This window comes from Aegilops tauschii, chromosome 3, assembly GCF_002575655.3.
Source record: "Aegilops tauschii subsp. strangulata cultivar AL8/78 chromosome 3, Aet v6.0, whole genome shotgun sequence".
Classification (NCBI taxonomy): domain Eukaryota; kingdom Viridiplantae; phylum Streptophyta; class Magnoliopsida; order Poales; family Poaceae; genus Aegilops; species Aegilops tauschii.
Genome location: NC_053037.3, coordinates 434,247,368 through 434,272,159, shown reverse-complemented (window position 1 = coordinate 434,272,159; position 24,792 = coordinate 434,247,368).

Below are 24,792 nucleotides of genomic sequence, written 5' to 3'. Positions count from 1 at the left end.
CAAGTGATTCTGATGAGGGGACTGAAAGGACTTGTGGCTCCATCCCGTTAGAGGTGGGCCTGGGTTCCTGACGGCCCCCGATTGTTACTTTGTGGCGGAGCGACAGGGCAGGTTGAGACCACCTAGGAGAGAGGTGGGCCTGGCCCTGGTCGGCGTTTGCGGATACTTAACACGCTTAACGAGATCTTGGTATTTGATCTGAGTCTGGCCATTTGGTCTATACGCACTAACCAACTACGCGGGAACAGTTATGGGCACTCGACGTCGTGGTATCAGCCGAAGCCTTCGTGACGTCAGCGACTGAGTGGCGCGCGCCGGATTGGACTGGAACGCCTGCTAGGCTAGGTCTGCTTCCGACCGCGTTCGGAACGTGCAAGTGTGCAATGGGCGATGGGCCCAGACCCCTGCGCCATAGGATTTAGACCGGCGTGCTGACCTCTCTGTTGTGCCTAGGTGGGGCTGCGACGTGTTGATCTTCCGATGCCGGGCATGACCCAGGAAAGTGTGTCCGGCCAAATGGGATCGAGCGTGTTGGGTTATGTGGTGCACCCCTGCAGGGAAGTTTATCTATTCGAATAGCCGTGTCCCTCGGTAAAAGGACGACCCGGAGTTGTACCTTGACCTTATGACAACTAGAACCGGATACTTAATAAAATACACCCTTCCAAGTGCCAGATACAACCCGGTGATCGCTCTCTAACAGGGCGACGAGGAGGGGATCGCCGGGTAGGATTATGCTATACGATGCTACTTGGTGAACTTACCATCTACTCTCTTCTACATGTTGCAAGATGGAGGTGGCCAGATGCTTAGTCTTCGACAGGACTAGCTATCCCCCCCTTAATTCTGGCATTCTGCAGTTCAGTCCACTGATATGGCCCTTTACACATATACCCATGCATATGTAGTGTAGCTCCTTGCTTGCGAGTACTTTGGATGAGTACTCACAGTTGCTTTACTCCCTCTTTTCCCCCTTTCCCTTCTACCTGGTTGTCGCAACCAGATGCCGGAGCCCAGGAGCCAGACGCCACCATCGATGACGACTCCTACTACACCGGAGGAGCCTACTACTACGTGCAGCCCGCTGACGACGACCAGGAGTAGTTAGGAGGATCCCAGGCAGGAGGCCTGCGCCTCGTTCGATCTGTATCCCAGTTTGTGCTAGCCTTCTTAAGGCAAACTTGTTTAACTTATGTCTGTACTCAGATGTTGTTGCTTCCGCTGACTTGTCTATGATCGTGCACTTGTATTCGAGCCCTCGAGGCCCCTGGCTTGTATTATGATGCTTGTATGACTTAGTTATGTTTTAGAGTTGTGTTGTGATATCTTCCCGTGAGTCCCTGATCTTGATCGTACACATTTGCGTGCATGATTAGTGTACGGTCAAATCGGGGGCGTCACAACCGGACCCGGTAGCTTAACGGCGTTCCGTTACGGTGGATGCCACGTGTCGGTCACCCTTGACGAGAGCACTTCTGTGACGCGCGATTTATCGTCATGGAAGTGGACACTTCCGTGATGATAATTTTGGTAATGTCATGGAACACTTCTACGACAACACAGGTATGACTATCTTGATTCTGTCATAAATTTGTCATGGATGTACATGCATGACAAAAAACGCGACCTACTGTGACAAACACGTATCATCACGGAAGTGTATTTTTTTTGTAGTGACTAGGCGTATCGACGGGCTATGGAGATGCCCATCAATAGATATCAATGCGAGTGAGTAGGGATTTCCATGCAACGGATGCACTGGAGCTATAAGTTTATGAAAGCTCAAAAAGAAACTAAGTGCGTGTGCATCCAACTCGCTTGCTCACGAAGACCTAGGGCAATTTGAGGAAGCCCATCAATGGAATATACAATCCAAGTTATATAACACAAAATTCCCACTAGTATATGAAAGTGACAATATAGGAGACTCTCTATCATGAAGATCATGGTGCTACTTTGAAGCACAAGTGTGGAAAAAGGATAGTAACATTATCCCTTCTCTCTTTTCTCTCATTTTTTGGTGGGCTTCTTTGGCCTCTTTTATTTTTTTTATAAAGTCCAGATACTCATCCCAACTTGTGAGGGAATCATAGCTTCCATCATTCTTTCCTCACATGGGACAATGCTCTAATAATGATGATCATCACACTTTTATTTACTTACAACTCAAGAATTACAAATCGAAACTTAATACAAAAATATGACGGAACGGTGGAAGTTGCATGGCGATATATCTCTGAATGGCTATGGAAATGCCATAATATGTAGGTATGGTGGCTGTTTTGAGGAAGGGTATATGGTGGGTTTAATGCACCGGCGAAAGTTCCGCGGTACTAGAGATGCTAGCAATGGTGGAAGGGTGAGAGTGCGTATAATACATGGACTCAACATTAGTCATAAAGAACTCACATATTTATTGCAAAAGTCTATTAGCTATCGAAGCAAAGTACTACACGCATGCTCCTAGGGGGATAGATTGGTAGGAAAAGACCATCGCTCATCCTCGACCGCCACTCGTAAGGAAGACAATCAATAAATAAATCATGCTCCGACTTCATCACATAACGGTTCACCATACGTGCATGCTACAGGAATCACACACTTTAACACAAGTATTTCTACCAATCCACAATTACTCACTAGCATGACACTAATATCACCATCTTTATATCTCAAAACAATCATAAGGAATCAAACTTCACATAGTATTCAACGCTCTTTATGTGAAAGTTTTTATTATATCCCTCTAGCATGACACTAATATCACCATCTTTATGTCTCAAAACAATCATAAGGAACCAAAGCAAATTACCATGTTGTTTAGAAAGACTCTCAAGATAATATAAGTGAAGCATGATAGTTCAACAATTTCTATAAAATAAAGCCACCGCCGTGCTCTAAAAAGATAGTAGTGAAGCACTAGAGCAAAATTGCCTAGCTCAAAAGATATAAGTGAAGCACATAGAGTATTCTAATAAATTCACGATTCATGTGTGTCCCTCTCAAAAGGTGTGTACAGCAAGGATGATTTTGGCAAACTAAAAAGCAAAGACTCATATCATACAAGACGCTCCAAGCAAAATACATATCATGTGGTGAATAAAAATATAGCCTCAAGTAAATTTACCGATAGACGAAGACGAAAGAGGGGATGCCATCTAGGGCATCCCCAAGATTAGATGCTTGGTTGTCCTTGAATATTAACTTTGGGTGCCTTGGGCATCCCCAAGCTTAGGCTCTTGCCACTCCTTATTCCGTAATCCATCAAATCTTTACCCAAAACTTGAAAACTTCACAACACAAAACTCAACAAGAAAACTCATGAGATCCGTTAGTATAAGAAAATAAATCACCACTTTTTGAAACTGTTGTGAACTCATTCTTTATTTATATTGGTGTAATATCTACTATATTCCAACTTCTCCATGGTTCATACCCCCCGATACTACCCATAGATTCATTAAAATAAGCAAACAACACATAGAAAACAGAATCTGTCAAAAACAGAACAGTCTGTAGCAATCTGAAAACTTCGTGTACTTCTATAACTCCAAAAATTATGAAAAATTAGGAAAACCTGGGCAATTTGTATATCAATCTTGTGTAAACAATTCAGATCAAAAGCACGCTTCTGTGATTTTTGAAAATTATTTTACTGGACGCAAAAGTTTCTGCTTTTCAGCAAGATCAAATCAACTATCACCGTAAGCCATCCAAAAAGTCTTACTTGCCCCAAACACTAATTAAGACACCAAAATACAATTACTACAGAGATAATAATGTGTATTTTCATAAAAACAGAATGGAAAAATATTGGGTTGTCTCCCAACAAGCGCTTTTCTTTAAAGCCTTTTAGCTAGGCATTGATAATTTAAGGATGCTCACGTGAAAGACAAAATTTTGAAGCACAAAGAGCATCATATAGCATGTGAAAAACAAGTTTAAGTCTAACATACTTCCTATGCATATGCATTTATAAGAAAACAAATTATCAAGACAAGAAAAACTAGCATATGCGAGGAAGAAGAAAGAAACAATAGCAATCTCAAGATAACGAGAGGTAATTTAGTAACATGAAAATTTATACAATCATATTTCCCTCTCTCATAATAATTACATATGGGATCATATTCAAATTCAACAATATATCTATCACATAAAAATTTCTCTTCATGATCCACATGCATGCAAAGTTGACACTCTTCCAAAATAGTGGGATTAACATAAAATAAAGTAATTACTCCAAGCCCACTTTTATCAAAAAATTCATAAGATTTATCAATCTCCAAAGTAGTGGGATCATTATTAACTTGAGTTGACACTCTTCCAAACCCACCTTCACTATTATAGCAAACATATTCATCATGAGGCTTAGATAAATTTTCAAGATCATAAGAAGCATTATCACCCCAATCATGATCATTGCAATAAGTAGCGGACATAGCAAAACTAGCATCCCAAAGCTTGGGGTTTGGCATATTATTAGCACAATTGACATTAATATAATTTATTATATCATCATTGTAATCATTCTTTTGATCCAAGAAACTATCAAGTATGGGTGCAATAGCAATAATTTCATGTTTAACATAAGGAACTATAGCAAGTTCATCTCCATAAGCATAATTAATATTGGCATCATGGCCATAAAAATAGCAAGCATCATGTTCATCAAGGGAGGATATCTCAATCAAATCAACGGAAACATAATTATCTATAGATTCATGCATATCATTATTTTCTTCCAAAGCAACGGTCATTCTCTCAATAAATTCCTTAACATAGGCATTATGAGCATAGTTTTCATAGCAATATTTAAGTATGTCAAAATTTTCAGATTTGTATAGAGTAATATCATACTTTTCAATCAAAGAAGCAGCTTCATAAGCACCCTTAAAAGCAACAAATTCTTCAATTTGTTCGATATCATAGTAACTATAAACACCCTTTTCATAAGAAGATAAGATTTCATTATCATTAAACTCACATAGGTAGGCAAGGTGTTTTTTAGGGTTCTTAGAGCAACAAGTAAAATCACAAAGTTCACACAGATTCCAAGCATAACATAGCAAACAATTTATTTGATTCCATAAGAGTCTCCCTTTCTCAGAAAACGGTGACGCACAGAATGAACATGCTCATCTAAAGATTTTTTCCTCAACTAAACTAGTTGGGGTTTCAGCACGAGCACATATGGATCGAAGATGATCCAAGCATAAATCTTTAAGTGGATCCATAAACCTTTTTGTTTTTCATTTTCAATAAACACACAATTATACCAAGCAAACAAGCAAACAAACCAAGTAAGACATAAAGGCAAATGAAAAGAAGGCAAATATTTTTGTGCTTTTCTGAAACGTTCTAGAAGTGAGGGAGAGGAAAACGAGAGGCAAATGGCAAATAATGTAATGCAAGAGATGAGAGTTTGTGATGGGTACTTGGTAGGCTTGATGTAGATCACCCCGGCAACAGCGCCAGAAATTCTTCCTGCTACTTCTTGAGCTTGCGTTGGTTTTTCCCTTGAAGAGGAAAGGGTGATGCAGCAAAGTAGAGATAGGTATTTCCCTCAGTTAAGAACCAAGGTACCAATCCAGTAGGAGAAACACGCAAGTCCCCAATATATGCACCTACACAAATAGTCAAACACTTGCACCCAACGCAATAAAGGGGTTGTCAATCCCTTAACGGTCACTTGCAAAGGTGAGATCTGATAAAGATAGATATAAAAGATTACTAAAACGTAAAACAAAATAAAAGTAAATAAATTGCAGAAAGGTATTTTCGGTATATAGATCTGAAAATATATGAAGAAAAATAGACCTGGGGGCCATAGGTTTCACTAGAGGCTTCTCTCTTGAAGGCAAATAATACGGTGGGTGGACAAATTACTATCGAGCAATTGATAGAAAAGCGCAAAGTTATGACGATATCCAAGGCAGATATGAATATAGGCATCACGTCCGTGTCAAGTAGACCGACTCCTGCTTGTATCTATTACTATTACTCCACACATCGACCGCTATCCATCATGCATCTAGAGTATTAAGTTCAAAAGAACGGAGTAACACCTTAAGCAAGATGACATGATGTAGAGGGATAAACTCAAGCAGTATGATGAAAACCCCATCTTTTTACCCTTGATGGCAACAATACAAATACGTTCCTCACTACCCTACTTTGTCACTGGGTGAGGACACCGCAAGATTGAACCCAAAACTAAGCACCTCACCCATTGCAAGAAAACCAATCTAGTTGGCAAAACCAAACAGATAATTTGAAGAGAAATAGAAAGATATCAAATCATGCATATAAGAATTCAGAGAAGATTCAAGCAATATTCATAGATAAGCTGATCATAAATCCACAATTCATCGGATCTCGACAAACACACCGCAAAAGAAGATTACATCGGATAGATCTCCAAGAACATCGAGGAGTGTTGGGGAACGTAGCATGCAATTTCAAAAAAAAAATCCTACGATCACGCAAGATCTATCTAGGAGATGCATAGCAACGAGAGGGGGAGAGTGTGTCCACGTACCCTCGTAGTCCGAAAGCGGAAGCATTAGTTTAACGTGGTTGTTGTAGTCAACTGTCTTCGCGATCCAACCGATCAAGTACCGAACGTACGACACCTCCGATTTCAGCACACGTTTAGCTCGATGACGTCCCTCGAACTCTTGATCCAGCAAAGTGTCGAGGGAGAGTTTCGTCAGCACGATGGCATGGTGATGGTGATGGTGAAGTGATCCGCACAGGGCTTCGCCTAAGCACTGCGAATATGACTGGAGGAGTAAACGGTGGAGGGGGGCACCGCACATGGCTAAGAAACAATTGATGTACTTTGCGGTGCACCCCTGCTCTCATATATAAAGGAGGAGAGGGAGGAGGCCGGCCCTAGGGGCGCGCCATGGGGGGGAAACCGACTTGGACTCCTAGTCCTAGTCGCCCCCCCCCCCCTTCCTTCTTTCGAAGGGGAAGGAGAGGGAGAGGAATAAGGAAAGGGGTCGCGCCCCCTCCCCTTGTCCAATTCGGACTGCCAATGGGGGGGCCACCCCTTGTGGGCTGCCCTCTCTCTCCCCTATGGCCCAAGTTGGCCCATTACTTTCCCCGGGGTGGTTCCGGTAACCTCTCGGTACTCCGATAAATATCCAAAACGCTCCAGAACCATTCCGATGTCCGAATACTATCGTCCAATATATAAATCTTTACCTCTCGACCATTTCGAGACTCCTCGTCATGTCCGTGATCTCATCCGGGACTCCGAACAAACTTTGGTCACCAAAACACATAACTCATAATACAAATCGTCATCGAACGTTAAGCGTGCGGACCCTACGGGTTCGAGAACTATGTAGACATGACCGAGACACCTCTTCGGTCAATAACCAATAGCGGAACCTGGATGCTCATATTGGCTCCCACATATTCTACGAAGATCTTTATTGGTCAAACTGTTATGACAGCATATGTTATTCCCTTTGTCATCGGTATGTTACTTGCCCGAAATTCGATCGTCGGTATCCTCATACCTAGTTCAATCTCGTTACCGGCAAGTCTCTTTACTCGTTCCGTAATGCATCATCTCATAACTAACTTATTAGTCACATTGCTTGTAAGGCTTATTATGATGTGCAATACCGAGAGGGCCCAGAGATACCTCGCCGATATTCGGAGTGACAAATCCTAATCTCGATCTATGCCAACCCAACAAAACACCTTCGGAGATACCTATAGAGCATCTTTATAATCACCCATTTACGTTGTGATGTTTGATAGCACACAAGGTATTCCTCCGGCATTCGGGAGTTGCATAATCTCATAATATATAAGTCATGAAGAAAGCAATAGCAATAAAACTTAACGATCATTATGCTAAGCTAACGGAAGGGTCTTGTCCATCACATCATTCTCCTAATGATTTGATCCCATTCATCAAATGACAACACATGTCTATGGTTAGGAAACACAACCATCTTTGATTAACGAGCTAGTCTAGTAGAGGCTTACTAGGGACGCTTGATAACCCACAAGTATAGGGGATCGCAATAGTTTTCGAGGGTAGAGCATTCAACCCAAATTTAACGATTCGACACAAGGGGAGCCAAAGAATATTCTCAAGTATTAGCAGTTGAGTTTTCAATTCAACCACACCTGGATAACTTAATATCTGCAGCAAAGTATTTAGTAGCAAAGTAGTATGGAAGTAATGGTAACAGTGGCAAAAGTAACAGTAGCAGTTTTGTAGTAATTGTAACAGTGGCAACGGTAAAGTAACTAAGCAAAGATCAATATGTGAAAAGATCGTAGGCATTGGATCAGTGATGGGTAATTATGTCGGATGCGATTCTTCATGCAACGGTTATAACATAGGGTGACACAGAACTAGCTCCAGTTCATCAATGTAATGTAGGCATGTATTCCGGATATAGTCATCTTTTGTCCTACCCTCCCGTGGCAGCGGGGTCCTATTGGAAAGTAAGGGATATTAAGGCCTCCTTTTAATAGAGTACTGGACCAAAGCATTAACACTTAGTGAATACATGAACTCCTCAAACTACGGTCATCACCAGGAGTGGTCCCGATTATTGTCACTTCGGGGTTGCCGGATCATAACACATATTAGGTGACTATTGACTTGCAATATAGGATCAAGAACTCACATATATTCATGAAAACATAATAGGTTCAGATCTGAAATCATGGCACTCGGGCCCTAGTGACAAGCATTAAGCATAGCAAAGTCATAACAACATCAATCTCAGAACATAATGGATACTAGGGATCAAACCCTAACAAAACTAACTTAATTACATGATAAATCTCATCCAACCCATCACCGTCCAGCAAGCCTACGATGGAATTACTCACGCACGGCGGTGAGCATCATGAAATTGGTGATGGAGGATGGTTGATGATGAAGACGGCGATGGATTCCCCTCTCCGGAGCCCCGAACGGACTCCAGATCAGCCCTCCCGAGAGAGTTTAGGGCTTGGCGGCGGCTCCGTATCGTAAAACATAATGAATCCTTCTCTCTGATTTTTTTCTCCCCGAACATGAATATATAGAGTTGGAGTTGAGGTCGGTGGAGCACCAGGGGGCCCATGAGCCAGGGGGCGCGTCCAGAGGGGGCAGACGCGCCCCCCACCCTCGTGGATAGGGTGTGGCCCCTTGGTCTTGATTCTTTCGCCAGTATTTTTTATAAATTCCAAAAATATTCTCCGTGAAGTTTCAGGTCATTCCGAGAACTTTTAGTTCTGCACAAAAATAACACCATGGCAATTTTGCTGAAAACAGTGTCAGTCCGGGTTAGTTCCATTCAAATCATGCAAGTTAGAGTCCAAAACAAGGGCAAAAGTGTTTGGGAAAGTAGATACGATGGAGACGTATCAACTCCCCCAAGCTTAAACCTTTGCTTGTCCTCAAGCAATTCAGTTGACAAATTGAAAGTGATAAAGAAAAACTTTTACAAACTCTGTTTGCTCTTGTTGTTGCAAATATGTAAAGCCAGCATTCAACTTCTCAGCAAAGATTATGAACTAACCATATTCACAATAACACTTAGGTCTCATGTTTACTCATATCAATGGCATAATCAACTAGCGAGCGATAATAATAAATCTCGGATGACAACACTTTCTCAAAACAATCATAATATGATATAACAAGATGGTATCTCGCTAGCCCTTTCTGAGACCGCAAAACATAAATGCAGAGCACCTCTGAAGATCAAGGACTGACTAAACATTGTAATTCATGGTAAAAGAGATCCAGTCATACTTAATGTAAATTAATAGTAATGGATGCAAATGACCGCAGTGCTCTCCAGCTGGTGCTTTTCAATAAGAGGATGATGACTCAGCATAAAAGTAAATAGATAGGCCCTTCGCAGAGGGAAGCAGGGATTTGTAGAGGTGCTAGAGCTCGGTTTTTGAAATAGAGATAAATAATATTTTTAGTGGCATACTTTCGTTGTCAACATAACAACCGAGAGATCTCGATATCTTCCATGCTACACACATTATAGGCGGTTCCCAAACCGAATGGTAAAGTTTATACTCCCCCTCCACCAACAAGCATCAATCCATGGCTTGCCCGAAACAACGGGTGCCTCCAACTAACAACAGTCCTGGGGGAGTTTTGTTTGCAATTATTTTGATTTGGTTTGAGCATGGGACTGGGCATCCTGGTGACCAGCAATTTTCTCGTGAGTGAGGAGCGGAGTCCACTCCTCTTGAGAATAACCCGCCTAGCATGGAAGATACAGACAGCCCTAGTTGATACATGAGCTATTCGAGCATACAAAATAGAATTTCATTTGAAGGTTTAGAGTTTGGCACATACAAATTTACTTGGAACGGCAGGTACATACCGCATATAGGAAGGTATGGTGGACTCATATGGAATAACTTTGGGGTTTATGGAAGTGGATGCACAAGCAGTATTCCCGCTTAGTACAAGTGAAGGCTAGAAAAAGACTAGGAAGCGACCAACTAGAGAGCGACAACAGTCAATAACATGCATTAAAATTAATCAACACTGAGTGCAAGCATGAGTAGGATATAATCCACCATGAACATAAATATCGTGGAGGCTATGTTGATTTTGTTTCAACTACATGCATGAACATGTGCCAAGTCAAGCCACTCGAATCGTTCAAAGGAGGATACCACCCTATGATACCACATCACAACCATTTTAATAGCATGTTTTTTTTTGACTGGGAACTATAGGGGAAACCCCCACAGCATATCAAAACTTTATTGATAAAAAGAGAGCCAGTACAAGCATAATGGGGGATTACAAGAGGTAATCAAAGTAAGCTAGGGGAAGAAGGAGAACTAACATTTTAATAGCATGTTGGCACGCAAGGTAAACCATTATAAACTCCTAGCAAATTAAGCATGGCATGAGCATTTATAATCTCTAATTGTCATTGTAAACATGTTTTATTCATAATAGGCTGAATCAGGAACGATGAACTAATCATATTTACAAAAACAAGAGAGGTCGAGTTCATACCAGCTTCTCTTATCTCAATCAGTCCATCATATATCGTCATTATTGCCTTTCACTTGCACGACTGAACGGTGTGGATAATAATAATAGTGCACGTGCATTGGACTAAGCTGGAATCTGCAAGCATTTAATACAAAGGAGAAGACAAGGTAATATAGGCTCTTGGTTAAATCAACAATAATGTATATAAGAGCCACTTCAACATTTTCATCATGGTCTTCTCCTCTCGACCCCCAAAGAAAAGAAAGGAAATAAAACTATTTACACGGAAAAGCTCCCAACAAGCAAAAGAAGAACGAGAAATCTTTTTGGGTTTTCTTTTAATTATTACTACTACAGGCATGGAAAGCAAACTATCTAAAAGCTACAACTAATTTTTTTTGGTTTTTCTTAAGGTTTTTCAAGCTCACAAGAAGAAAGCAGGAAAAGAAAATAAACTAGCATGGATAGTACAATGAAAAAGTATGAGCACCGACAACTAGAATGAGTGTGTGAACATGAATGTAATGTCGGTGAGAAATATGTACTCTCCAAAGCTTAGGCTTTTGGTTGTCCTTGGGTTTTATCTTGGGGTGCCTTGGGAATCCCCAAGCTTAGGATCTTGCCACTCCTTATTCCAAAATCCATCAAATCTTTACCCTTCACAACACAAAACTTCAACAGAAAATCTCATGAGCTCCGTTAGTGTAAGAAACAAGTCACCACTTTAAGGTACTGTAATGAACTCATTCTTTATTTGTATTGGTGTTAAACCTACTGTATTCCAACTTCTCTATGGTTCATACCCCCTAATACTAGCCATAGATTCGTTAAAATAAGCAAACAACACACGAAAAACAGAATCTGTCAAAAACAGAACAGTCTATAGCAATCTGATTCAAACGCATACTTCTGTAACTCCAAAAATTCTGCAAAACTAGGAAGACCTAGATAATTTGTTTATTGATCTACTGAAATTGGAATCAGTATTTTATCACTCTCTGGTGATTTTTAACAATTGTTTTCGTGAGCAGAAAGTTTCTGTCTTTTTCAGCAAGATCAAATAATTATCATCCAAGAAGATCCTATAGGTTTTACTTGGCACAAGCACTAATTAAAACATAAAACTAAATCTAACCAGAGGCTAGATGAATTATTTATTACTAAACAGGAACGAAAAGCAAGGAACAAAAATAAAATTGGGTTTCCTCCCCACAAGCGCTATTGTTTAACGCCCCTAGCTAGGCATTTTTTATTGCAAGGATAATTCAGAAAACTGACAGAAAATACTATTTTTGCTTTATTTAATATAAATAATAGAAAGTACAAAGAGGGTACAAAGAGTTGTGCTTTCTAACTTCATCCATCTCATGCTCATCAAAAGGAGTCCACTAACAAGGTTGATCAAGTCTTGTTAACAAACTCATTCCGAATCGCATGAAACCGGAGAATTTTCGAATAGCACTAGGTTACCTCAACGGGGATATGCACGTCACAACAATAAGAATATCATATTTCTTCTTGATAGTAGGAAGAGGAAATTCAAAACATCCAATTATAATAGTAGGAATTTTTCCAATAGAATTGATACTGTGGACTTGAGGTTGTTTCCTCGGAAAGTGTATCGTATGCTCATTACCATTAACATGAAAAGTGACATTGGCTTTGTTGCAATCAATAACAGCCCCTGCAGTATTCAAAAAGGGTCTACCAAGAATAATAGACATACTATCGTCCTCGGGAATATCAAGAATAACAAAGTCCATTAAGATAGTAACGTTTGCAACCACAACAGGCACATCCTCACAAATACCGACAGGTATAACAGTTGATTTATCGGCCATTTGCAAAGATATTTCAGTGGGTGTCAACTTATTCAAATCAAGTCTACAACATAAAGAGAGAGGCATAACACTAACACCGGCTCCGAGATCACATAAAGCAGTTTTAACATAGTTTCTTTTAATGGAGCATGGTGTTGGGAATCGTAGCATAATTTAAAATTTTCCTACGCTCACCAAGATGCATCTATGGAGTCTACTAGCAACGAGGGGAAAGGAGTGCATCTACATACCCTTGTAGATCGCGAGCGGAAGCGTTCCAATGAACGTGGATGACGGAGTCGTACTCGCCGTGATCCAAATCACCGATGACCGAGTGCCGAACGGACGGCACCTCCGCGTTCAACACACGTACGGTGCAGCGACGTATCCTCCTTCTTGATCCAGCAAGGGGGAAGGAGAGGTTGATGGAGATCCAATAGCACGACGGCGTGGTGGTGGATGTAGCGGGTCTCCGGCAGGGCTTCGCCGAGCTTCTGCGAGAAAGAGGTGTTGCAGGGGAGGAGGGAGGCGCCCAAGGCTGTAGGTTGCTGCCCTCCCTCCCCCCCCCTTTATATAGGCCCCTGGGGGGGTGCGCCAGCCCTGGGAGATGGGATCTCCAAGCGGGGGGCGGCGGCCAAGGGGGGAAGGGGTTGCCTTGCCCCCCAAGGCAAGGGGGAAGCTCCCCCCCTAGGGTTCCCAACCCTAGGCGCATGGGGGGAGGCCCAAGGGGGGCGCCCCAGCCCACTAAGGGCTGGTTCCCTTCCACTTTCAGCCCACGGGGCCCTCCGGGACAGGTGGCCCCACCCGGTGGACCCCCGGGACCCTTCCGGTGGTCCCGGTACAATACCGGTAACCCCCGAAACTTTCCCGGTGGCCGAAACTTGACTTCCTATATATAATTCTTCACCTCCGGACCATTCCGGAACCTCTCGTGATGTCCGGGATCTCATCCGGGACTTCGAACAACTTTCGGCTTTCCGCATACATATATCTCTACAACCCTAGCGTCATCGGACCTTAAGTGTGTAGACCCTACGGGTTCGGGAGACATGCAGACATGACCGAGACGCCTCTCCGGTCAATAACCAACAGCGGGATCTGGATACCCATGTTGGCTCCCACATGTTCCACGATGATCTGATCGGATGAACCACGGTGTCGAGGATTCAATCAATCCGTATGCAATTCCCTTTGTCAATCGGTATGTTACTTGCCCGAGATTCGATCGTCGGTATCCCAATACCTTGTTCAATCTCGTTACCGGCAAATCTCTTTACTCGTACCGCAATGCATGATCCCATGACTAACACCTTAGTCACATTGAGCTCATTATGATGATGGATTACCGAGTGGGCCCAGAGATACCTCTCCGTCACACGGAGTGACAAATCCCAGTCTCGATCCGTGCCAACCCAACAGACACTTTCGGAGATACCCGTAATGCACCTTTATAGTCACCCAGTTACGTTGTGACGTTTGGCACACCCAAAGCACTCCTACGGTATCCGGGAGTTGCACGATCTCATGGTCTAAGGAAAAGATACTTGACATTGGAAAAGCTCTAGCAAACGAAACTACACGATCTTTTATGCTATGCTTAGGATTGGGTCTTGTCCATCACATCATTCTCCTAATGATGTGATCCCGTTATCAATGACATCCAATGTCCATAGTCAGGAAACCATGACTATCTGTTGATCAATGAGCTAGTCAATTAGAGGCTTACTAGGGACACGTTGTGGTCTATGTATTCACACATGTATTACGATTTCCGGACAATACAATTATAGCATGAATAATAGACTATTATCATGAACAAAGAAATATAATAATAACTATTTATTATTGCCTCTAGGGCATATTTCCAACAGTCTCCCACTTGCACTAGAGTCAATAATCTAGTTACATTGTGATGAATCGAACACCCATTGCGTCCTGGTGTTGATCATGTTTTTCCCTAGTGAGAGGTTTAGTCAATGGATCTGCTACATTCAGGTCCGTATGTACTTTACAAATATCTATGTCTCCATTTTGAACACTTTCACGAATGGAGTTGAAGCGACGCTTGATATGCCTGGTCTTCCTGTGAAACCTGGGCTCCTTCGCAAGGGCAATGGCTCCAGTGTTGTCACAGAAGAGAGTCATCGGGCCCGACGCATTGGGAATCACCCCTAGGTCGGTAATGAACTCCTTCATCCAGACTGCTTCCTGTGCTGCCTCCGAGGCTGCCATGTACTCCGCTTCACATGTAGATCCCACCACGACGCTTTGCTTGTAACTGCACCAGCTTACTGCTCCTCCATTCAATATATACACGTATCCGGTCTGTGACTTCGAGTCATCCAGATCTGTGTCGAAGCTAGCGTCGACGTAACCCTTTACGACGAGCTCTTCGTCACCTCCATAAACGAGAAACATATCCTTAGTCCTATTCAGGTACTTTAGGATAGTCTTGACCGTTGTCCAGTGTTCCATGCCGGGATTACTTTGGTACCTTCCTACCAAACTTACGGCAAGGTTTACATCAGGTCTGGTACACAGCATGGCATACATAATAGACCCTATGGCCGAGGCATAGGGGATGGCACTCATCTTTTCTCTATCTTCTGCCGTGGTCGGGCATTGAGCCATGCTCAACTGCACACCTTGCAATACAGGCAAGAACCCCTTCTTGGACTGATCCATACTGAACTTCTTCAATATCTTGTCAAGGTATGTACTCTGTGAAAGACCAATGAGGCGTCTTGATCTATCTCTATAGATCTTGATGCCTAATATATAAGCAGCTTCTCCAAGGTCCTTCATTGAAAAACACTTATTCAAATAGGGCTTTATACTCTCCAAGAATTCTATATCATTTCCCATCAACAGTATATCATCCACATATAATATGAGAAATGCTACAGAGCTCCCACTCACTTTCTTGTAAACACAGGCTTCTCCATAAGTCTGTGTAAACCCAAACGCTTTGATCATCTCATCAAAGCGAATGTTCCAACTCCGAGATGCTTGCACCAGCCCATAGATTGAGCGCTGGAGCTTGCACACTTTGTTAGCATTCTTAGGATCGACAAAACCTTCCGGCTGCATCATATACAACTCTTCCTTAAGGAAGCCGTTAAGGAATGCCGTTTTGACGTCCATCTGCCATATCTCATAATCATAGTATGCGGCAATTTCTAACATGATTCGGACGGACTTCAGCTTCGCTACGAGTGAGAAAGTCTCATCGTAGTCAACCCCTTGAACTTGTCGATAACCCTTAGCGACAAGTCGAGCTTTGTAGATGGTCACATTACCATCCGCGTCCGTCTTCTTCTTAAAGATCCATTTGTTTTCTATGGCTCGCCGCTCATCGGGCAAGTCAGTCAAAGTCCATACTTTGTTTTCATACATGGATTCTATCTCAGATTTCATGGCTTCTAGCCATTTGTCGGAATCCGGGCCCGCCATCGCTTCTTCATAGTTCGAAGGTTCACCGTTGTCCAACAACATGATTTCCAGCACAGGGTTGTCGTACCACTCTGGTGCGGAACGTGTCCTTGTGGACCTACGAAGTTCAATAACTTGATCCGAAGCTTCATGATCATCATCATTAACTTCCTCCCCCGTCGGTGTAGGCACCACAGGAACATTTTCCCGCGCTGCGCTACTTTCCGGTTCGGAAGGGGTGACTATCACCTCATCAAGTTCCACTTTCCTCCCGCTCAATTCTTTCGAGAGAAACTCCTTCTCCAGAAAGGACCCGTTCTTGGCAACGAAGATCTTGCCTTCGGATCTGAGGTAGAAGGTATACCCAATAGTTTCCTTAGGGTATCCTATGAAGACGCATTTTTCCGACTTGGGTTCGAGCTTTTCAGGTTGAAGTTTCTTGACATAAGCATCGCATCCCCAAACTTTTAGAAACGACAGCTTAGGTTTCTTCCCAAACCATAATTCATACGGTGTCGTCTCAACGGATTTCGATGGAGCCCTATTTAAAGTGAATGCGGCAGTCTCTAAAGCATAACCCCAAAATGAGAGCGGTAAATCGGTAAGAGACATCATAGATCGCACCATATCCAATAGAGTGCGATTACGACATTCGGACACACCATTTCTCTGAGGTGTTCCAGGCGGCGTGAGTTTTGAAACTATTCCACATTTCCTTAAGTGTGTACCAAATTCGTGACTTAAATATTCTCCACCACGATCTGATCGTAAGAATTTTATTTTCCTGTCACGTTGATTCTCAACCTCACTCTGAAATTCCTTGAACTTTTCAAAGGTTTCAGACTTGTGTTTCATTAGGTAGACATACCCATATCTACTTAAATCATCAGTGAGAGTGAGAACATAACGATATCCTCCGCGAGCCTCAACACTCATTGGACCACACACATCGGTATGTATGATTTCCAACAAGTTGGTTGCTCGCTCCATTGTTCCGGAGAACGGAGTCTTGGTCATCTTACCCATGAGGCATGGTTCGCACGTGTCAAATGATTCGTAATCAAGAGACTCCAAAAGTCCATCTGCATGGAGCTTCTTCATGCGCTTGACACCAATGTGACCAAGGCGGCAGTGCCACAAGTATGTGGGACTATCGTTATCAGCTTTACATCTTTTGGTATTCACACTATGAACATGTGTAACATCACGTTCGAGATTCATCAAAAATAAACCATTGACCAACGGGGCATGACCATAAAACATATCTCTCAAATAAATAGAACAACCATTATTCTCGGATTTAAATGAGTAGCCATCTCGAATTAAACGAGATCCAGATACAATGTTCATGCTCAAAGCTGGCACTAAATAACAATTATTGAGGTTTAAAACTAATCCCGTGGGTAGATGCAGAGGTAGCGTGCCGACGGCGATCACATCGACCTTGGAACCATTCCCGACGCGCATCGTCACCTCGTCCTTTGCCAGTCTCCCTTTATTCCGTAGTTCCTGCTTTGAGTTACAAATATGAGCAACCGCACCGGTATCAAATACCCAGGAGCTAGTACGAGTACTGGTAAGGTACACATCAATTACTTGTATATCACATATACCTTGGGTGTTGCCGGCCTTCTTCTTGTCCGCTAAATATTTGGGGCAGTTCCGCTTCCAGTGACCACTTCCCTTGCAATAAAAGCACTCAGTCCCGGGCTTGGGTCCATTCTTTGACTTCTTCCCAGTAACTGGTTTACCGGGCGCGGCAACTCCCTTGCCGTCCTTCTTGAAGTTCTTCTTACCCTTGCCCTTCTTGAACTTAGTGGTTTTATTCACCATCAACACTTGATGTTCTTTTCTGATCTCCCCTTCCGCTGATTTCAGCATTGAATATACCTCGGGAATGGTCTTTTCCATCCCCTGCATATTGTAGTTCATCACAAAGCTCTTGTAGCTTGGTGGAAGCGACTGGAGGATTCTGTCAATGACCGCGTCATCCGGGAGATTAACTCCCAGCTGAGACAAGCGGTTGTGCAACCCAGACATTCTGAGTATGTGCTCACTAACAGAACTTTTCTCCTCCATTTTACAGCTGAAGAACTTGTCGGAGACATCATATCTCTCGACCCGGGCATGAGCTTGAAAAACCAGTTTCAGCTCCTCGAACATCTCATATGCTCCATGTTTCTCAAAACGCTTTTGGAGACCCGGTTCTAAGCTGTAAAGCATGCCGCACTGAACGAGGGAGTAATCATCAGCACGTGATTGCCAAGCGTTCATAACGTCTTGGTTCTGTGGGATTGGTGCACCACCTAGCGGTGCTTCTAAGACATAATCTTTCTTGGCTACTATGAGGATGAGCCTCAGGTTCCGGACCCAGTCCGTATAATTGCTGCCATCATCTTTCAACTTGGTTTTCTCTAGGAAGGCGTTGAAATTGAGGACAACGTTGGCCATTTGATCTACAAGACATAGTGTAAAGATTTTAGACTAAGTTCATGATAATTGAGTTCATCTAATCAAATTATTTAATGAACTCCCACTCAGATAGACATCCCTCTCGTCATCTAAGTGAAACATGATCCGAGCTTAACTAGGCCGTGTCCGATCATCACGTGAGACGGACTAGTCAAGATCGGTGAACATCTCCATGTTGATCGTATCTTCTATACGACTCATGCTCGACCTTTCGGTCCTCCATGTTCCGAGGCCATGTCTGTACATGCTAGGCTCGTCAAGTCAACCTAAGTGTATTGCGTGTGTTCCGAGGCCATGTCTGTACATGCTAGGCTCGTCAACACCCGTTGTATTCGAACGTTAGAATCTATCACACCCGATCATCACGTGGTGCTTCGAAACAACGAACCTTCGCAACGGTGCACAGTTAGGGTGAACACTTTCTTGAAATTATTATAAGGGATCATCCTACTTGCTACCGTCGTTCTAAGCAAATAAGATGCAAAAACATGATAAACATCACATGCAATCAAATAGTGACATGATATGGCCAATGTCATCATGCTCCTTTGATCTCCATCTTCGGGGCACCATGATCATCTTTGTCACCGGCATGACACCATGATCTCCATCATCATGATCTCCATCATTGTGTCTTCATGAAGTCATCACGCCAACGATTACTTCTACTTCTATGGCTAACGCGTTTAGCAACAAAGTAAAGTAATTTACATGGCGTTATTCAATGACACGCAGGTCATGCAAAATAATAAAGACAACTCCTATGGCTCCTGCCGGTTGTCATACTCATCGACATGCAAGTCGTGATTCCTATTATAAGAATATGATCAATCTCATACATCACATATATCATTCATCACATCTTCTGGCCATATCACATCACATAGCACTTGCTGCAAAAACAAGTTAGACGTCCTCTAATTGTTGTTGCAAGTTTTTACGTGGTTTGTAGGTTTCTAGCAAGAACGTTTCTTACTTACGTATGACCACAACGTGATTTGCCAATTTCTATTTACCCTTCATAAGGACCCTTTTCATCGAATCCGTTCCGACTAAAGTAGGAGAGACAGACACCCGCTAGCCACCTTATGCATCTAGTGCATGTCAGTCGGTGGAACCTGTCTCACGTAAGTGTACGTGTAAGGTCGGTCCGGGCCGCTTCATCCTACAATGCCGCCGAAAAAAGAAAAGACTAGTAGCGGCAAGAAGAATTGGCAAACTCAACGCCCACAACTTCTTTGTGTTCTACTCGTGCATAGTAACTACGCATAGACCTGGCTCATGATGCCACTGTTGGGAATCGTAGCATAATTTAAAATTTTCCTACGCTCACCAAGATGCATCTATGGAGACTACTAGCAACGAGGGGAAAGGAGTGCATCTACATACCCTTGTAGATCGCGAGCGGAAGCGTTCCAATGAACGTGGATGACGGAGTCGTACTCGCCGTGATCCAAATCACCGATGACCGAGTGCCGAACGGACGGCACCTCCGCGTTCAACACACGTACGGTGCAGCGACGTCTCCTCCTTCTTGATCTAGCAAGGGGGAAGGAGAGGTTGATGGAGATCCAACAGCACGACGGCGTGGTGGTGGATGTAGCGGGTCTCCGGTAGGGCTTCGCCGAGCTTCTACGAGAGAGAGAGAGAGAGGTGTTGCAGGGGAGGAGGGAGGCGCCCAAGGCTGTAGGTTGCTGCCCTCCCTCCCCCCCCCCTTTATATAGGCCCCTGGGGGGGTGCGCCAGCCCTGGGAGATGGGATCTCCAAGCGGGGGGCGGCGGCCAAGGGGGGAAGGGGTTGCCTTGCCCCCCAAGGCAAGGGGGAAGCTCCCCCCCTAGGGTTCCCAACCCTAGGCGCATGGGGGGAGGCCCAAGGGGGGCGCCCCAGCCCACTAAGGGCTGGTTCCCTTCCACTTTCAGCCCACGGGGCCCTCCGGGACAGGTGGCCCCACCCGGTGGACCCCCGGGACCCTTCCGGTGGTCCCGGTACAATACCGGTAACCCCCGAAACTTTCCCGGTGGCCGAAACTTGACTTCCTATATATAATTCTTCACCTCCGGACCATTCCGGAACCTCTCGTGACGTCCGGATCTCATTCGGGACTCCGAACAACTTTCGGTTTTCCGCATACATATATCTCTACAACCCTAGCGTCACCGGACCTTAAGTGTGTAGACCCTACGGGTTCGGGAGACATGCAGACATGACCGAGACGCCTCTCCGGTCAATAACCAACAGCGGGATCTGGATACCCATGTTGGCTCCCACATGTTCCACGATGATCTCATCGGATGAACCACGATGTCGAGGATTCAATCAATCCGTATGCAATTCCCTTTGTCAATCGGTATGTTACTTGCCCGAGATTCGATCGTCGGTATCCCAATACCTTGTTCAATCTCGCTACCGGCAAGTCTCTTTACTCGTACCGCAATGCATGATCCCGTGACTAACGCCTTAGTCACATTGAGCTCATTATGATGATGCATTACCGAGTGGGCCCATAGATACCTCTCCGTCACACGGAGTGACAAATCCCAGTCTCGATCCGTGCCAACCCAACAGACACTTTCGGAGATACCCGTAATGCACCTTTATAGTCACCCAGTTACGTTGTGACGTTTGGCACACCCAAAGCACTCCTACGGTATCCGGGAGTTGCACGATCTCATGGTCTAAGGAAAAGATACTTGACATTGGAAAAGCTCTAGCAAACGAAACTACACGATCTTTTATGCTATGCTTAGGATTGGGTCTTGTCCATCACATCATTCTCCTAATGATGTGATCCCATTATCAATGACATCCAATGTCCATAGTCAGGAAACCATGACTATCTGTTGATCAACGAGCTAGTCAATTAGAGGCTTACTAGGGACACGTTGTGGTCTATGTATTCACACATGTATTACGATTTCCGGACAATACAATTATAGCATGAATAATAGACTATTATCATGAACAAAGAAATATAATAATAACTATTTATTATTGCCTCTAGGGCATATTTCCAACACATGGTATAGTTGGTACTCCTGGATCTCCTAGTTTCTTTGGTATTCCACCCTTAAAAGTATAATTAGCAAGCATGGTCAAAATTTCAGCTTCCCGTATTTTTCTTTTATTTGTAACAATGTCCTTCATGTACTTAGCATAAGGATTCATTTTAAGCATATCAGTCAAACGCATACGCAAGAAGATAGGTCTAATCATTTTAGCAAAGCGCTCAAAATCCTCATCATCCTTTGTCTTGGATGGTTTAGGAGGAAAAGGCATGGGTTTCTGAACCCATGGTTCTCTTTCTTTACCGTGCTTCCTAGCAACAAAGTCTCTCTTATCAAAACGTTGATTCTTTGATTGTGGGTTATCAAGATCAACAACAGGTTCAATCTCTACATCATTGTTATTGCTAGGTTGAGCGTCAACATGAACATCATCATTAATGTTATCACTAGGTTCATGTTCATCACCAGATTGTGTTTCAGCATCAGAAATAGAAATATCATTGGGATTCTCAGGTGTGTCAAAAACAGGTTCACTAGAAGCATGCAAAGTCCTGTCATTTTTCTTTTTCTTCTTCTTAGAAGGACTAGGTGCATCAACATTAGTTCTCTGAGAATCTTGCTCAATTCTCTTAGGGTGGCCCTCAGGATACAAAGGTTCCTGAGTCATTCTACCCCCTCTAGTCACAACTCTAATAGCATTATCATTTTTCTTACTATTTAATTCATTGAACAAATCATTTTGAGCTTTAAGCACTTGTTCTACTTGAGTGGTGACCATAGAAGCATGTTTACTAATAAGTTTGAGTTCACCTTTAACTCTAGACATATAATCACTCAAGTGTTCAATCATATAAGTATTACGTTTCAATTGTCTACCAACATAAGCATTGAAGTTTTCTTGTTTAACAATAAAATTATCAAACTCATCTAAGCATTGGCTAGCAAACTTATAACGAGGAATATCACCTTCATCAAATCTATAGAGAGAATTTACCTTCACTACCTGTGTCGGGTTATCAAGACCATGTATTTCTTCAATAGGTGGTAAATTCTTAACATCTTCAGCTTTAATACCTTTTTCTTTCATAGATTTCTTTGCCTCTTGCATATCTTCAGGACTGAGATATAGAATACCCCTTTTCTTTGGAGTTGGCTTAGGAGTTGGTTCAGGAAGTGTCCAATTATTTTCATTAGTCAACATATTATTCAATAGCAATTCAGCTTGATCAATAGTTCTTTCCCTGAAAACACAACCAACACAACTATCCAGGTGGTCTCTCGAAGCATCGGTTAGTCCATTATAAAAGATATCAAGTATTTCATTTTTCTTGAGAGGATGATCAGGCAAAGCATTAAGTAATTGGAGAAGCCTCCCCCAAGCTTGTGGGAGACTCTCTTCTTTAATTTGCACAAAATTATATATTTCCCTTAAGGCAGCTTGTTTCTTATGAGCGGGGAAATATTTAGCAGAGAAGTAATAAATCATATCCTGGGGACTACGCACACAACCAGGATCAAGAGAATTAAACCATGTTTTAGCATCACCCTTTAATGAGAACGGAAATAATTTAAGGATATAGTAGTAGTGAGTTTTCTCATCATTAGTGGCTGGGGTGGCTATATCATTTAATTTAGTAAGATGTGCCACAACAGTTTCAGATTCATAGCCATAAAAAGGATCAGATTCAACAAAAGTAATTATCTCGGGATCGACAGAGAAATCATAATCCTTATCAGTAATACAAATAGGTGAAGTAGCAAAAGCAGGATCATATTTCATTCTAGCATTCAAAGATTTTTCTTTCAGCTTAGCTAATAATTTCTTAAGATCATTCCTATTATTGCAAGCAAGAAAGTCTCTAGCAGTTTCTTCATCCATAACATAACCCTCAGGCACAACAGGCAATTCATATCTAGGGGGAGAATCTTCATCATCACTTTCATCAATATTATCAGTTTCAATAATTTCATTCTCTCTAGCCCTAGCAAGTTGTTCATCAAAAAATTCACCTAGTGGCACAGTATTATCAAGCATAGAAGTAGTTTCATCATAAGTATCATGCATAGCAGAAGTGGCATCATCAATAACATGCGACATATCAAAATTAATAGCAGAAGCAGGTTTAATTAGGTGTCGCAAGTTTACTCAAAATAGAAGGAGAATCAAGTGCAGAGCTAGATGGCAGTTCCTTACCTCCCCTCGTAGTTGAGGGATAAATCTTGGTTTTCTCGTCTTTCAAGTTCATCATAGTGATCAGCAGATATAAATCCCAAGTGACTCAAAGAATAGAGCTATGCTCCCCGGCAACGGCGCCAGAAAATAGTCTTGATAACCCACAAGTATAGGGGATCGCAACAGTTTTCGAGGGTAGAGTATTCAACCCAAATTTATTGATTCGACACAAGGGGAGCCAAAGAATATTCTCAAGTATCAGCAGTTGAGTTGTCAATTCAACCACACCTGGATAACTTAATATCTACAGCAAAGTATTTAGTAGCAAAGTAGTATGGAAGTAACGGTAACAGTGGCAAAAGTAACAGTAGCAGTTTTGTAGTAATTGTAACAGTGGCAACGGTAAAGTAACTAAGCAAAGATCAATATGTGAAAAGCTCGTAGGCATTGGATCAGTGATGGATAATTATGTCGGATGCGATTCTTCATGCAACGGTTATAACATAGGGTGACACAGAACTAGCTCCAGTTCATCAATGTAATGTAGGCACGTATTCCGAATATAGTCATACGTGCTTATGGAAAAGAACTTGCATGACATCTTTTGTCCTACCCTCCCGTGGCAGCGGGGTCATATTGGAAACTAAGGGATATTAAGGCCTCCTTTTAATAGAGTACCGGACCAAAGCATTAACACTTAGTGAATACATGAACTCCTTAAACTACGGCCATCACCGGGAGTGGTCCCGATTATTGTAACTTCCGGGTTGCCGGATCATAACACATAGTAGGTGACTATTGACTTGCAAGATAGGATCAAGAACTCACATATATTCATGAAAACATAATAGGTTCAGATCTGAACTCATGGCACTCGGGCCCTAGTGA